We start from the raw sequence: 17,666 nt of genomic DNA on the forward strand, positions 1-17,666 counted from the left end.
CCTAGAGCTCAAGCTTGTGCAGCCGGTGACACTTCCTGCAGATGTGTTTGTCTAGGACACATGGTGCGTCCACGACATCCCACATGTCACAAGCTGTGCTTTGTACTCAGCCAAGCTGCCGTGCCAGACCTTAACTTAACCGACTATTTAGAAGGAGAATATTTGACCAGTTACTCACCAACCAGCTCCTTCCACTGCACAGAAACAAGAACCAAATACTGGAGGACTGAAAAAGTAGAAAAAAAAGGAGCACCTCCTCTCCCCTTCACTGAACTCACCACTCAGCAAACACATACCTCCAGACTCTGTTTACAATCTGCACTCCTTATAGTCATTCTTTACTGTTTTTCTATATTCTGTCCAACATTCTGACCTGCCACCCATCTTTGTGCAATTCCATTCCTTTAATTTTGATATTAACTTTAACATTTACAGTAAACCATGGTTAGTGAGTCCTCCCCACTCCGAATCCTGTTCATACTGAGAATCCCAGGGTGGAGAGCTGGGATATCCTGTCTCAAAACACAGTCACAGAGACACAGCATCATTTACAGCACAGAACAAGGCCATTTGGCCCATCAATTCCATGTCAGCTCTCCAGGGAGCAATCCACCCAGTCCCACTGCCCCACATCAGCCCAAAGCCCTGCAAGTTTATTTCTATGAAATTTTCCCTCAATCTCCTTTGCTCCAAGGAGAACAACCCCAACTTCTCCAACCTACCCTTGTGAACTCTCTGCTGTGTCAGCAGGTGTGATAACTGAGTGAATCCCTTCCCACACACTGAGCAGGTGAACGGCCTCTCCCCAGTGTGACTGAGTTAATGAATATTCAGCTTTGATGGAGAACCGAATCCCTTCCCACAGTCCCCACATTTCCACGGTTTCTCCATGGTGACGGTGTCCTTGTGTCTCTCCAGGTTGGATGATCAGTTGAAGCCTCGTTCACACACAGAACACGTGTACAGTTTCTCCCCGCTGTGAATGGTGTGATGTTTTCTCAGGCTGTGTAACTGGTTAAAGCTCTTTCCACAGTCAGTCACTGGAACACTCTCACTCGGGTGTGTGTGTCTCGGTGCTTTTCCAGTCACACTGATGTTTGAAATCTTTTCCCACAGGCAGAACAGACAAACATTTCTCCTTCCACATTCTCAGTCCGATGATATTCAGGTCCTGATGAATCGAGTGTTTCTGTCAGATCTTGATGTGATGCTTGGTTTGAATTTCCCGTCAATAAATACTCCCATTCTAATACCCTGTAAAAGGAGTTTACAAAAGTCAGCATTGTCAGTCCAGGGTAGAAATTCAGAATAGACAGTTCTAGTTTCTATGGAACATTCTTTCCTCTCTTGTTTCCCCCAAACATGTGGTCCATTCAAACTAAAAGAAGCCAAATTAAGCAACAAATTGTAACAGAAGCAAAGGGAACCTTCCCAACTAAACCAGAACATTGCTCCCAGTGTCCACGAGACACTCCGTATCCTGAGGTGTCCACCGGTTGCAGAAGGCCACCCTGGCACAGACAAGACCACGGAAGACAGGGCAGCAGCTAAAGTGACACCCCCACTCCCAACATGGTCCCTGTACATCCTGGACCTACACATTGTTTCTCAGCCTGAGCGAGAGAGAGATGGAGAAGGTGAGAACTGAGTGTTCAAATATACAAACCTGGGTGGGTTTGGGGTGGATGAGGTGAGGGAGAGGAGGGCATTGGGGGGACTGGGGGTTTTGGAAGGGCATGTGATCGAAAGGGCTGTGGGTGTGGGTGGAGTTTTAACCAGGCCCAAGAGCAGGTCCCAGAAAAGATCCTCCAACTTCCCCACCCCACCTCCACACCGAGTGGCCAGAGATTAGGAGAATGGGGTTAAACTGTAACCAAGGCCATTGATAAGGTCACACTAGGCAGACTGGTCATGAAAATAAAAGCAAAGCAGCAAGTTAGAGCCAAAATTGACTCAGAGGCAGGAAGCAAAGGGTAATGGTTGATGAGTGTTTGTGTGACTGGAAGGCTGTTTTCAGTGAGGTTCTGCAGGGATCAGTACTGGGTCCTTTGCTTTTTGTTCTATATATCCATGGTTTGGACTTGAATGTAGGGGGTTTGATTAAAAACTTTGCAGATGATACAAAAACTGACCATGTAGTTGATAATGAAGAAGAAAGCTGTAAACTGCAGGAAGATATCAATGGACTGGTCAGATGGGCAGAATAGTGACAAATGGAATTCAATCCGGACAAGTGTGAGGTAATGTATTTGGAGACAGCCAACAAGGCAAGGGAATACACAATAAATGGTAGGATATTGAGAAGTATAGAGGAACAGAGGGAACTTGGAGTGCATGTTCATAGATCCCTGAATATGGCTGGGCAGGTAGATAAGGCGGAAGGGATACTTGCCTTTATTGGCCAAGGCAGAGAACATAAGAGCATGGAGGTTACTCTGGAAATGTATAAACCACTGGTTAGAACACAGCTGGAGGACTGTGTACAGTTCTGGTCACTGCACTGTAGGAAAGATGTGGCTATATTAGAGAGGGTACAGAAGAGATTTACGAGGATGTTGTCTGGATTGGAGAATTTTCGTTCTGAGGAAATATTGGATAGGTGAGGGTTGTTTTTTTTGGAACAGAGGAGGCTGAGGGGAGACCGAATTGAAGTGTAGAAAATGATGATGGGTCGAAATAGAGTGGTTAGGAAGGACCTATTCCCCTTGGTTGAGGGGCCCATAACCAGGGGCATCGATTTATGGTAAGAGGTAGGAAATTTAAAAGGGATTTGAGGGGAAATGTTTTCAACCAGAGGGCAGTGGGGATCTACAACTCACTGCCTGGGAGGGTGGTAGAGGCAGAAACCTTCAAAACAATTAGTGCCCTAACCTACAAGTGTATTATTACGACCAACCGCTCAAGTCAAAGCCCCCCAATCAAAATATACAGTTTTGATAGTGGTGGGAGAAACACACTGTTGATTCAGTCCTGTCCCTCACAGATCGCCTGACATTTTAAACATTCCAAATTAAGGAAAGATCCAGCCAAATTGTACCATCTATTAACCCCCGAATAAGGCAAACCAAACCAGGTGTCTTTAGATCAACGAATTAAGTGTTTAATTCGAAAAACTAACTTCTTAAACACTACTAACATATAAACATTTTAAACAGAAAAAATAGTGTCTTTGCATATTTACGCTCCTGCTGAAGTGAAATCTTCCTAAGTGGAATAGTCCAAGGTTGCTTGAAGTCCTTACAGCCGTCTGATTGGGGGTGGGGGGGGAGGTGGTGGGGGGAGAAAATAAAACAGTAGAGCAGTTCATAGTCTAGTTCAGCAGTTGAATTGATGCTGTTCTTCTCCAGCGATAAATTTCAACAATTACAGTTCAGTAGTTAAAGGAATTGGTTATCTTCTTTTATGAAATTAATCTGACTTGATATAAAAAAAATTTTGAGAGTATAATAATTAGGGTCTAAATAAACCAAGAGAGAGCTCTCTTTTCCTTCAGTATATGCTGGATGATCATCTGTGTCTGTCTCTGTTAACGGTGTCTCAAATGCTAGTTTTTCAACCAGTTTCAAATGTCAATTGGAAACAATGTACCTCTCGATCTTCAGACTCTGAGTGGCTGTATCCCGGGGCAACGAGAATACATTCTTTGACTCAGTCTCTGGAGCTTGTTGCCTTAAAGCAGTACTGTTCCTTTTCCAGCCTTAAAGGCACACTGCATTCTTCCTAGAAAAAAAATACAGGATCATAACACGATGGACCAACAGCTGGAAAGAAGGATTAGGCTGGATGGCTCAGCCAGCGAGGGCACGCTGGGCCGAATGGCCTCCTTCCGTACTGTAAATTTCCAGGATTCTAAGTTGAGGAGCAGCCCATTCAGGTAATGATACAGGGGCTGTAACCTCTCACACTGAATATATACATGGCCCATGGACTCTTCAAGGCTGCAAACATCAGATGCAGCCTGAGAGTGGGTGAAGCTGCTTAAAACCCTATTGTCCAGGATGCCCCATCTCCTGGGCACTCGGACCCAGTTGGAAACAGAATTTGTCAGGTCCTGTTTGCTCTCTGTGCCCTCACCAAGATGGCTGTGCTTGCACCCTGACCCCGCCCTGTCCAAGATAGCGGCCAGTGACCCCTCTCCCCCGGACCTGTCACCATGAGGTAAACACGGGGCCTCTTGGCCGACCAGTCCACCCAAGGCTCCAATTCCTCCCCTGTCCCCACATCTCCTCTCACCTCCCGAGCCACCTGGTCCATCTCCATTACCTACGCTGGACATGCTCAGTGCACAGTTCGATCCCACGCCAATGCACTCAGCCCCTGTGGTCATTGAAAAGGGACTGACCCTTATCACGGGAGTCCTGGGTAATGAATCCTGCACTGAAAGCTCCAAATATTGAATGGATGATTTTGTGTCATCCCATTGAGATCAGGGTCAGAGAGACAATGGAGAAAATTATTAAATAAATTATACAGAAACCCGAGTGCCCGGGACATCAACTATAGTGTGAAGTACACTGGGAATTCTGTTCTTCACCCACATTTGGACTCAGGAATTAGAGGGATGTTTTCATAACTTGTAGTTGACACCAAACTGGATGATAGAACTAATAATGAGGAGGAGTGCATTGAAATCCAGGAAGACAGAAACAGGCTGGCAGACTGGACAGATAAATGGGAAATGAAATTCAACATAGTGAAATGTGAACTGGTTCATTGTGGGAGGAGGAATAAGGAGGCCAGTTATTGGTTAGAATGTAAGAAATTAAATGGAGCAGAGGAGCAAAGAGATCTGGGAACAGAGTCACATAAATCACTAAAAGGAGCAACACAAGTGGATAAGAGAGCAAAGAAAGAGTTGATGTTCTTTTCTAGAGGAATACAATGTAACAGCAGGGAGGGAATGTTAAATTTATAGAGAACCTCACTAAGAAGGACTGTGAGCAGTTCTGGTCTCCAGATTAAAAAAGGATATTGAAGACTGAAGAAAGTGCAGAATAGATTTACAAAGATGTCACCAGAGAGGATGTTACTATCCAGCAAGATTGAGCAGGCTGGGGATCCTTTCTCTGGAAAAGAGAAGACTAGGAGGAGATCTGATAGAGGTCTTTAAAATTATCAGTCAGTCAGAACAAGGGGGCAGCAATATAATACAGACATTAACAGGTCAAATAGAGAACTTAGGAGGAATTTCTCTACTCAGAGAGTGGTGAGAATGTGGAACTCACTGCCATGTGGAGTGGTTGAAGGTGATAACAATGATGTGTTTAAGGGGAGGCTCAATACATTTATGAGGGAGAAGGGACTAGAGGGATATGGGGACAGAGTGGGACAAGGTAATCAGATTGGGAGGAGGCTCATGTGGATTATAAACAGCAGCACAGACTAGTGGGGCTGAACGGCCTGTTTCTGGGCTGTAATTCTGTGTACATTCAGCCTGGGTGGATTAATGCTCAGGTTCACTGGGCCCAGGGGTGGATTAATGAAAGTTATGGCTCTAAGTTTTAGACGATGCTGCCGAGTATTGCAGGTGATGGAGAAGAGTTTCTCTCTCTCTACCCTATCAGTTTCAATTAATATCTTGAAAACTTTGATTAAATCACCCCTTAATCTTCTGAATTCCAGGGACTACAACCCTCACAGTGAGGTGAATCATTCTGGCAGAAGGAATAGGGAGAGGCAACATACACTTAATGGTACAGTTCTAAAGAGTTTGCAGGGATAGAGGGACCTGAGGGTTCATGTGCAGAGATCACTGAAAGTGGAAGGATGTGTTGAGGGAACAGCTGGCAAAGCAAATGGGATCTTGGGCCTCATAAATAGAGGTATTGAACACAAAAGGAAGGAAGTGATGCTGAACATTTATAAAGCTCTGGTTCGGCCACAACTAGAGTATTGTATCCAGTTCTGGTCACCACACTTTAGGAAGGATGTGAAGGTCCTTGAGAGGGTGCAGAGATTTATCAGAATGGTTCCCGAGATGAGAGAATTTAACTACAAGGTTAGGTTGGAGGAGCTGGTGTTGTTCTCCTTGGAGCAAAGGAGATTGAGGGGAGATCTGATAGAGGTGTTGAAAATGATGACAGGTTTAGATAAGGCAGACCAAGAAAAGCTGTTCCCATTAGCTGATGATACAAGGATTAGTGGACACAGATTCAGGTTTTGAGATACAGGAGGGATGTGAGGAAGCAGTTTATTTACACAGTGAGTGGTAATGACCTGGAACTCACTGCCTACGAGGGTGGTGGAAGTGGAGACGATCAATGATTACAAAAGGAAATTAGATGGACACTTGAGGGAAATAAACCTGCAGGACTACGGGGATAGAGTGGGTGAATGGGACTGACTGGATTGTTCTACAGAGAGCTGGGATGGAATCAAAAAGATCAATGTCCTCCTTCTGTGCTGTAATGACTCTGATTCATTTGTGTAATCTCTCCTCGTAATTTAACCCTTCGAGTCCAGGTATCATTCAGGTAAATCTACACTGCACTCCCTCCAAGGCCATTATATCCTTCCGAAGGTGTGGTGCCCTGAACTGAACACAATACTCCAGGTGTGGTCTAACCAGGGCTTTGTGTATCTCAGTGCTTTTCCACTCTCACTGATACCTGAAATCTTTTCCCATAGACAGAACAGACAAACCTTTCTCCTTCCACATTCAAAGGCCGATGATATTCAGGTCCTGATGTATCAAGTGACTCTGTCAGATCTTGATGTGATGTTTGGCTCGAGATTCCCCATCTGCATATCCCCTGCTTCTCAGCCCCTGTAAAAGGAGTTTACAAAAACCATCACTGTCAGTCCAGGATAGAAATTCACAACATTCTCTCCTCCTGCTTCCTGGCCCAGGATGACTGTGCATGCACCCTGCTGTACATTGTCCTGAGGGAGGCCACACACCAGCCTGGATTCACGTCTGCGGCTGCAGAAACGCCTGTGTATTCCCCTATCAAATCTCCTATCACTATTGCTCAGTCAGTCAGCTTTGTGACCCTCTGTGAAGCTGATCCAACGGTGCTGCCATGGCCTTGACTCTGGCTGCACTCCTTAGATGAACCATCACTTTCATCAGTATTCAGAACTGAATACTGGTTGGAGAGTGAGATGCACTCAGGGGTCTCCTGCATTCCCTGCCTGTTTCTTCTTGACTGTCAGTTGGCCACCCATTGCCTCTCTCCCTGCATACTCTTAAGCTGCAGGGTGACCATATCTATAAACGTGCTATCCACAAATCTCTCACCTCATGGATGCACCGCAGTGACACCAGCTGCAGTTCATGCTCCGAAAACCGGAGTTCGAGCTGCTGCAACTTGTTTTATCTTCATCCATGTGATGTGGGTGTTGCTGGCTCGGCCAGTATTTATTGCCCATCCCAAACTGCCCTTGACAACTGAGAGGCTCGCTCGGCCATTTCAGAGGGCATTTCAGAGTCAGCCACATTGCTGTGGATCTGGAGTCACATGTCGGCCAGACCAGGTAATGACAACAGATTTCCCATCTCATGAACCAGATGGATTTTTTAATTGCAGATTTATTAATTGAATTTAAATGTCACCATCTGCCGTGGTGGGAATCGAACCCATGTTCCAGTGACATTACCCCGATGTCACCACCTCCCCCAATGATACCTCCTACACAAATGGTTATCTGGAGTTGGCACATTACACAGGATGTGCACTCCAGAGGTCGGAGCAGCCCCACCATTGGCAGGAATTTGGGACTTGTAACTGCAAAGGCTTTTGTCATCAAAAAGGACTGTGTAATGTATCAGTGTGGTGTGAGATAGTCAAGTGTTGAATAAGTAAAGAAAATATCTTTGTAAATAGCTGTCACCACAATTTACAATCAAAGTGCTATTGAGATAATTGTGGATTTCTTTTAGTTTAGTTATTAGAACAAAAGACTTAAAATGTGAAATCTTGTCTAATTTATTAGTGTGGTCTGGGGATTCATATCTCATTTTTCATATTGACAATCTGTGAGGTCGGAACAACTGGAAAGTGGGATGAACAGATACAATGGGCAGAATGGCCTCCTCCTGTGCTGTAAATAGAGTCAGAGAGTTACACAGCACAGAAACAGGCCCTTCGGCCCATCATGTCCGTGCCGGCCATCAAGCACCTAACTATTCTAATCCCATTTTCCAGCACTTGGCCCATAGTCTTGTATGCTATGGTGTTTCAAGTGCTCATCTAAATACATGGTTAAATGTTGTGAGGGTTCCGGCCTCTACCACCTCTTCAGGCAGTGCTTTTCAGATTCCAACCACCCTCTGGGTGAAACTTGTTTTTTCCCACAAATCCTCTCTAAACCTCCTGCCCCTTACCTTAAAATCAATGTCTCCTGGTTATTGACACCTCCACGAAGGGAAAAAGTTTCTTCCTATCGAACCTATCAATGCCCCTCATAAATTTGAATACCTCAATCATATCCCCCTTCAGCCTTCTCTGCTCTAACGAAAACAACCCCAGCCTTTTCAGTCTCTCTTCATACCTGAAATGCTCCAGCCCAGGCAACATCCTGGTGAATCTCCACTGCACCCTCTCCAGTGCAATCACATCCTTCCTATTGTGTGGTGCCTAGAACTGTACACAGTACTCCAGCTGTGGCCTAACTCGCGTTTTATAAAAGCTCCACCATAACCTCCCTGCTCTTATATTCTATGCCTCAGCTGATAAAGGCAAGTATCCCATATGCCTTCCAAACCACCTTATCTACCTGTGCTGCTGCCTTCAGTGATCTATGGACAAGTACACCAAGGCCCCTCTGACCTTCATTACTTCCTAGGGTCCTCCCATCCATTGTATATTCCCTTGCCTTGTTAGTCCTCCCAAAATGCATCACCTCACATTTCTCAGGATTAAATTCCATTTGCCACTGCTCTGCCCATCTATATCGTCCTGTAATCTAAGGCTTTCCTCCTCACTATTTACGACACCACCAATTTTCATGTCAACTGCGAATTTGCTGATCATACCTCCTATATTCACATATAAATCATTAATGTACACTACAAACAGTAAGGGTCCCAGTACCGAACCCTGCGGCACACCACTGATCTCAGGTTTCCACTCGCAAAAACAACCCTCGACCATCACCCTCTGCCTCCTGCCACTCAGCCAATTTTGGATCCAATTTGCCAAATTGCCCTGGATCCCATGGGCTCTGACCTTCTTAACCACTCTCCCAAGTGGGATCTTATCAAAAGCTGACTGAAATCCATGCAGACTACATCAACTGCTTTACCCTCATCTACACACCTAATCACTGCCTTGAAAAATTCAATCAGGTTAGTTAGACACGATCTCCCCCTGACAAAGCCATGTTGACTATCCCTGATTAATCCCTGCCTCTCCAACTGGAGATTAATCCTGTCCCTCAGAACTTTTTCCAATATTTTCCCAACCACTGATGTTGGACTCACTGGCCTGTAAGTACCTGGTTTATCCCTGCTACCCGTCTTGATAATGGCACCACATTCGTAGTCCTCCAGTCCTCTGGTACCTCTCCTGTGACCAGAGAGGATCTGAAAATTTATGTCAGAGCCCCTGCTATCTCCTCCCTTGCCTCACATAACAGCCTGGGATACATCTCATCTGGGACTGGGGATTTATCCACTTTTAAGCCCGCTAAAACAGCTAATACTTCCTCACTTTCAATGCTAATATGTTCAAGTGTATCACAATCCCCCTCCCTGATCTCTACACCTGCATCATCCTTCTCCATAGTGAACAGATGCAAAGTAATCATTTAAAACCTCACCTATGTCCTCCGGCTCCACACACAGATTGGCACTTTGGTCCCTAATGGGCCCCACTCTTTCACTGCTTATCCTCTTGCCCTTAATATACTTAGAAAATGCCTTCGCATTTTCCTTGATCTTGCCCGCCAGTGTTTTTTCATGCCCCATCTTTGCTCTCCTAATTACTTTTTTTTTACCCCCCCCCCCCCCACCCCCCCCCCCCCCCCGCCGCCACCCCACTACACTTTCTATACTCCTCCAGGTCCTCTGCTGTTTTCAGCACTTTGAATCTGGTATAAGCCTCCTTTTTTTTCCTGATCCAATCTTCTATATCCCTTGACATCCAGGGTTCCCTGGACTTGTTGGTCCTACCCTTCACTTTTACGGGTACATGTTGCCTCTGAACCCTCACTATTTCCTCTTTGAATGACTCCCACTGGTCTGATGCAGACTTTCCTACAAGTTGCTGCTCCCAGTCCACTTTGGCCAGATCCTGTTTTATCATATTGAAATCAGCCTTCCCCCAATTCAGTACTTTTATTTCCAGCCCGCCTTTGTCTTTTTCTTAGAGTTATGGTCACTATCCCCGAAATGCACCCCCACTGACACTTCTACCACTTGTCCAGCATCATTCCCTCGGATTAGGTCCAGTACTGCGCCTTTTCGTGTTGCACTTTCTCGGTACTGGCTCAAAAAAGTCTCCTGTATATATTTTAAGAATTCCGCCCCCTTTAAGTCTTTTACACTCAGACCATCCCAGTTGATATCAGGTTAGTTGAAATCCCCTAATATTATTACTCCATTATTTTTACACCTCTCTGAGATTTACCTACATATCTGCTCCTCTATCTCTCCCTGACTGTTTGGAGGCCTGTAGTACACTCCCAGCCAAGTGATTGCCCCCTTTTTGTTTTTAAGTTCTACTCATCTGGCCTCATGTGAAGAACCTTCTCAGATATCATCCCTCCTTACAGCAGTAATTGACTCCTTGATCAACAGAGCAATGCGACCTCCTCTTTTATCCATTCTCCTGTCACACCTGAAGATTCTATAGCCTGGAATATTGAGCTGCCAGTCCTGCCCTTCTCTCAACCATCTCTGTGATAGCAACTATATCATAATCACATGTGCTAATCAACGCCCTCAATTCATCTGTCATGCATTAAAATAAATGCAATACAACCTTGCATTTGTCACTTGTGCCTTAACAGGTCTATATTTGCTCTGCCTAACAGACTGACTCAGTTTCTCTTCTATATTTGACTGAGCATCACCCGCTCCTATACCTCCACTCTGTATCCCATTCCTCTGCCAAATGTGTTGAAACTGCCCCCAACAGCACTCGTAAACCTCCCGGCAAGGATGTTCATCCAACTTGTACAGGTCCCACCTTTGCCAGAAACAGACCCAGTGATCCAGGAAGCTAAAGCCCTCCCTCCTGCACCATCTCTTCAGCCACGCATTCATTTGCTCTTTCCTCCTATTCCTATACTCACTAGCATGTGGCACTGGAGTAATCCAGAGATTACAACCTTTGAGGTCCTGCTTTTTAATCTGCTACCTGGCTCCCTCAATTATTGTTTCAGGTCCTCATCCTCTTTTTACCTCCGTCATTGGTACCAATGTGTTCCACGATCTCTGACTGTTCACCCCCCCTTCAGAATGTCTTGCAGCCATTCCGTGACTAACTTGACCCAAGCACCAGGGAGGCAACATACCATCCTGAAGTCACGTTTGTGGCCACAGAAATGCCTATCTGTATCCCTAACGATAGAATCCATTATCAGTATAGTTCTTCCAGTCCTTTTCCTCCCCTGCTGTGCAGCAGAGCCATGCGTGGTAACACTAACTTGGCTGTTGCTGCTTTCCCCTGGGAGGTCATTCCCCCCAACAGTATCCAAAGTGGTCTATCTGTTTGAGAGGGGGATGGCCACAGGGGACTCCTGCACTACCTGCCTGTGCCTACTACTCCATCTGGTGGTCACCCATCTCATTTCTGCCTGTGCAGCCATTACCTGCAGTGTGACCACCTCTCTAAATGTGCTATCCACAACGTCCTCAGCATCGCGGATGCTCCACAGTGAATCCACCTGCAGCCCCAGCTCCATAATGCGGGTAGTCAGTAGCTGCAGCTGGATCCACTTCCTGCACACATGGTCGTCAGGGACACTGGAAGCATCCCTGATTTCCCAAATAGCGCAGGAGGAGCATATCACGGGGCTGAGCTCTCCTGCCATGCCTTACCTTTAGATTGATTAGTTACTCCCTTTAAAAGATATTAATTACACTGGAGGCTTGTTCTACTCCAAACACTACCCACGACAATCTAAATTACTCGAATTGAAAAAAAACACACTCTTAGTACTCACTTTATCACTCGAGGTCTTTTTTCAAACAAAAAACAACTTTCCCCTTATTTTTTAAAGCTAATTAAATTGACTAACAGTTGTTAATTACCCAACCAATCACAAACAAAGAACAAAGAACAGTTCAGCACAGGAACAGGCCATTCGGCCCTCCAAGCCTGCGTCAATCTTGATGCCTGCCGAAACTAACATCTTCTGCACTTCCGGGGCCCATATCGCTCTATTCCCTTCCTATTCATATATTTGTCAAGATGTCTCTTAGACGTCGCTATCGTATCTGCTTCCACCACCTCCCCTGGCAGCAAGTTCCAGGCACTCACCACCCTCTGTGTAAAGAACTTGCCTCACACATCCCCTCTAAACTTTGCCCCTTGCACCTCAAACCTATGTTCCCTAGTAACTGACTCTTCCACCCTGAGAAAAAGCTTCTGACTATCCACTCTGTCCATGTCGCTCATAACTTTGTAAACCTCTATCATGTCGCCCCTCCACCTCCATTGTTCCAGTGAAAACAATCCGAGTTTTTCCAACCTCTCCTCATAGCTAATGCCCTCCAGACCAGGCAACATCCTGGTAAACCTCCTCTGTACCCTCTCCAAAGCCTCCACGTCCTTCTGGTAGTGTGGTGACCAGAATTGCACGCAATATTCTAAGTGTGGCCAAACTAAAGTTCTGTGCAGCTGCAGCATGACTTGCCAATTTTTATACTCTATGCCCCGACCGATGAAGGCAAGCATGCCGTATGCCTACTTGACTGCCTTATCCACCTGCGTTGCCACTTTCAGTGACCTGTGGACCTGTACGCCCAGATCTCTCTGCCTGTCAATACTCCTAAGGGTTCTGCCATTTACTGTATACCTCCCACCTGCATTAGACCTTCCAAAATGTATTACCTCACATTTGTCCTGATTAAACTCCATCTGCCATTTCTCCGCACAAGTCTCCAACTGATCTATATCCTGCTGTATCCTCAGACAATCCTCATCATTATCCGCAACTCCACCAACCTTTGTGTCGTCCGCAAACTTACTAATCAGACCAGCTACATTTTCCTCCAAATCATTTATATATACTACAAACAGCAAAGGTCCCAGCACTGATCCCTGCGGAACACCACTAGTCACATCCCTCCATTCAGAAAAATACCCATCCACTGTTACCCTCTGTCTTCTGTGACTGAGCCAGTTCCGTATCCATCTTGCCAGTTCACCTCTGATCCCATGTGACTTCAGCTTTTGCACCAGTCTGCCCTGCGGGACCTTGTCAAAGCCTTTACTAAAGTCCATATAGACAACATCCACCGCCCTTCCCTCATCAATCATCTTCGTCACTTCCTCAAAAAACTCAATCAAATTAGTAAGACACGACCTCCCCTTCACAAAACCATGCTGCCTCTCGCTAATAAATTCGTTTGTTTCCAATGGGAGTAAATCCTGTCCCGAAGAATCCTCTCTAATAATTTCCCTTCCACTGATGTAAGGCTCACCGCCCTATAATTTCCTGGATTATCCTTGCCACCCTTCTGAAACAAAGCAACAACATTGGCTATTCTCCAGTCCTCTGGGACCTCACCTGTAGCCAATGATGATGCAAAGATTTCTGTCAAGGTCCCAGCAATTTCTTCCCTTGCCTCCCTCAGTATTCTGGGGTAGATCCCATCAGGCCCTGGGGACCTATCCACCTTAATGCTTTGCAAGACACCCAACACCTCCTCCTTTTTAATAATGAGATGACTGAGACTATCTGCACTCCCTTCCCTATGCTCATCATCCACCAAGTCCTTCTCCTTGGTGAATACTGATGCAAAGTACTCATTTAGCACCTCACCCATTTCCTCTGGCTCCACGCATAGATTCCCATCTCTGTCCTTGAGTGGGCCAACCCTTTGCCTGGTTACCCTCTTGCTCTTAATATATGTATAAAAAGCCTTGGGATTTTCCTTAATGCTGTTTGCCAATGACTTTTCATGACCCATTTTAGCCCTCCTAACACCTTGCTTAAGTTCCTTTCTACTGTCTTTATATTCCTCAAGTGCTTCATCTGTTCCTAGCCTTCCAGCCCTTACAAATGCTTCCTTTTTCTTTTTGACTGGGCTCACAATATCCCGTGTTATCCAAGCCTCCCGAAACTTGCCAAACTTGTCTTTCTTCCTCACAGGAACATGCTGGTCCTGGATTCTAATCAGCTGACGTTTGAAAGACTCCCACGTCAGATGTTGATTTACCCTCAAACAGCCGCCCCCAAACTAAATTCGTCGGTTCCTGCCTAATATTGTTATATTTAGCCTTCCCCCAATTTAGCACCTTCACCCGAGGACTACTCTTATCTTTATCCACAAGTACCTTAAAACTTATGGAATTATGGTCACTGCTCCCGAAATGCTCCCCCACTGAAACTTCGACCAGCTGGCCGGGCTCATTCCCCAATGCCAGGTCCAGAATGGCCCCATCCCTAGTTGGACTATCTACATACTGTTTCAAGAAGCCCTCCTGGATGCTCCTCACAAATTCTGCCCCATCCAAGCCCCTAGCACTAAGTGAGTCCCAGTCAATATTGGGAAAGTTAAAATCACCCACCACTACAACCCTGTTACCTTTACATCTTTCCAAAATCTGTCACCATATCTGCTCCTCTACCTCCCGCTGGCTGTTGGGAGGCCTGCAGTAAACCCCCAACATTGTGACTGCACCCTTCCTATTCCTGAGCTCCACCCATATTGCCTTGCTGTATGATCCCTGAGGTGTCCTCCCGCAGTACAGCTGTGATATTCTCCTTAACCAGTAATGCAACTCCCCCACCCCTTTTACATCCCCCTCTATCCCACCTGAAGCTTCTAAAGCCTGGAACATTTAGCTGCCAATCCTACCCTTCCCTCAACCAAGTCTCTGTAACAGCAACAACATCATATTTCCAAGTACTAATCCAAGCTCTCAGTTCATCTGCCTTACCTGTTATACTTCTCGCATTGAAACAAATGCACTTCAGCCCATCAGTCCCGCTGTGCTCAGCAACATCTCCCTGCCTGCTCTTCCTCTTCGTCCCACTGGCCTTATTTACTATGTCTTCCTCATTTACTTCACTAGCTGTCCTACTGCTCTGGTTCCCACCTCCCTGCCACACTAGTTTAAACCCTCCCGAATGACACTAGCAAACCTTGCAGCCAGGATATTAGTGCCCTTCCAGTTTAGATGCAACCCGTCTTTCTTGTACAGGTCCCATCTTTCCCTGAAGAGAGCCCAATGGTCCAGATATCTGAAACCCTCCCTTCTACACCAGCTGCTCAGCCACGTGTTTAGCTGCACTATCTTCCGATTTCTAGCCTCACTGGCACGTGGCACAGGGAGTAATCCAGAGATTACAACCCAAGAGGTCCCATTTTTTAACTTACTATTTAACTCCCTAAACTCCCCCTGCAGGACATCACTCTTCCTGCCTATGTCATTGGCACCGATGTGTACCACAACCTCTGGCTGTTCACCCTCCCACTTCACAATGCCCTCTGTCCGTTCAGAGACATCCTTGACCCTGGCACCAGGGAGGCAACATACCTTCCTGGAGTCTCTTTCACATCCACAGAAGCGCCTATCTGTGTCCCTGACTATAGAGTCCCCTATAACTATTACTCTTCTGCACTTTGTCCCTCCTTGCTGAACAACAGTGCCAACCGTGGTGCCACTGCTCTGGCTGCTGCTGTTTTCTCCTGATAGGCCACCCCCCCAACAGTATCCAAAACGGTATACTTGTTAGAGAGGGGGATAGCCACAGGGGATTCCTGCACTGACTGCCTGCCCCTTCTAGCGGTCACCCATCTATCTGCCTGCACTTTGGGTGCAACCACTTCTCTTAAACTCCCGTCTGTGACGCTTTCCGTCATCTTGAAAATTTCCCGTGATATCACTAAGTCCTTTTTTTCCCTCTTTCAAGTCTCAGCGCATGCCAAGAGGCACAGGGAGCCTGTCGTCGCTCTGGATCAGCTTCCTCACAGGTCCACCATTCGTCGCTCCGCTACCAGATAAGTAAGGGCATTGAGCCCCGCTCTTTATTTATAGCCTGCCATGTTTTATGTTTTCTATTTTCTATTGCACAGGATGTTCACTGCAGAGGTTGCAGCAGCCCTGCAATTGCTCCAGCTATTAGGTAATAAACTTGCTACTACGAGCGGCGCAGTGGTGAGCACCGCAGCCTCACAGCTCCAGCGATTCTGGGTTCTCCCTGTGACCGCGTGGGTTTCTGCTGGGTGCTCCGGTTTCCTCCCAAAGCCAAAGATTTGCAGGTTGATAGGTAAATTGGCGATTGTAAATTGCCCCTAGTGTAGGTAGGTGGTAGGGGAATTGAGGGGATGTGGTAGGAATATGGGATTAATGTAGGATTAATATAAATGGCTGGTTGATGGTCGGCACAGACTCGGTGTATCTCTAAATAAATAAATAATAAACCTCAATACTTAAAAATAAAAGACTACTCACCGGCTACTCACTTCCCTTCTATTGGTGTCAGTTAAATCTCAGGAAGCTGCCCCTTATTCTGATGAAAACTGGAATGTTTAATTTCCAGCTCCTTGGACAAACTTCCGAACTTTGGAGAAAGGGAAACAAAGTTCCAAAACTTACCAGCCAATCAACTCACAAGCTTCCTGACTCGGAGGAAACGGGAGAAGAAACTGAGAAGTGGCGGCTCGGATAGAGAAGTCGCTGCACCATCACTTCAATGCGGCCCCTCCCTTCCCCCGGGATTCTCGCCGCACGTCCGCCGAACCCGGCGGCTCTGATTCAGGGCCTGAGAGCCGTTGAAACTCGGTGTTTCCGAGGCTGCGCTCAGCTTCCGGGAGCGGCACCGCGCATGCTCCGCGGAGACAAGCGGACTCCGTGGGGCAGAGCCTTCTGACGCCTGCGTGTTGCTGTTCTTGGGGTGGAGATAGGTCGTATTTTTGCGCGCGGTGCATTCTGGGCCGTATAGGCTGCCATTTACCAGTCGGGGAATGGACGGGTAGTTCATGGTTCATACTCAGAAAAATAAAATGGTATAAAGCAGCAAACATATATTAATGGCGCGTTTGCTAGCAACGTAACCAAATAGGTGCTGCATCACTGGTACATGCGCAAATGCATCGACTGAAACGTGACTGTGCCTCAGGCAGCTGCCAGGAGTAAAGATGGCGCTGCTGAATTTGACACAAAACACGACTGAAATCCAAACCGCCTCAATGGTCGCATCCAGGTCCCTGCTCCCTCCCATGATCTTCGCTTCAATCACCGCATTCAGTTTCATGTTCAATCACAGCTTATCTTCCCCGCTCCCTCCGATGCCCTTTGATTCGTCATTTTCAATGACTCTCCGCTCTCCCACTCCCTTCCAGCGCTTATATTGGGAAGTTCAATGGCGGGGCTTCAACCCAACATTATCGGCGTTAAAAAAAAATGTTCACGGTTCACGGCTCACGGCATTGGAGTCGAAGCATGCGCAGTGCCGAACTGCTTTTCGCGGAAGCGAAATGCCAAGCAGTGTGAGTGATGGCGGCGTGGAAGGTCCTTGTGAGTTGTATCACACACTGCACCCCC

General features: G+C 46.5%; 1 long non-coding RNA gene across 1 annotated transcript; it reads right to left on the reverse strand.

The window, feature by feature from the left end:
* Window positions 1–368: 368 nt before the first annotated feature.
* Window positions 369–16,920, reverse strand: LOC137349385 (uncharacterized). Its single transcript, XR_010969369.1, has 4 exons — window positions 16,719–16,920; window positions 6,643–6,766; window positions 3,182–3,720; window positions 369–1,254 (listed from the first exon to the last, which is right to left on the reverse strand). It is a non-coding gene; the product is annotated as an uncharacterized lncRNA (long non-coding RNA).
* Between the last annotated feature and the right edge of the window lie 746 nt (window positions 16,921–17,666).

The sequence above is a fragment of the Heterodontus francisci genome, chromosome 34 (genome assembly GCF_036365525.1).
Source record: "Heterodontus francisci isolate sHetFra1 chromosome 34, sHetFra1.hap1, whole genome shotgun sequence".
Taxonomy (NCBI): domain Eukaryota; kingdom Metazoa; phylum Chordata; class Chondrichthyes; order Heterodontiformes; family Heterodontidae; genus Heterodontus; species Heterodontus francisci.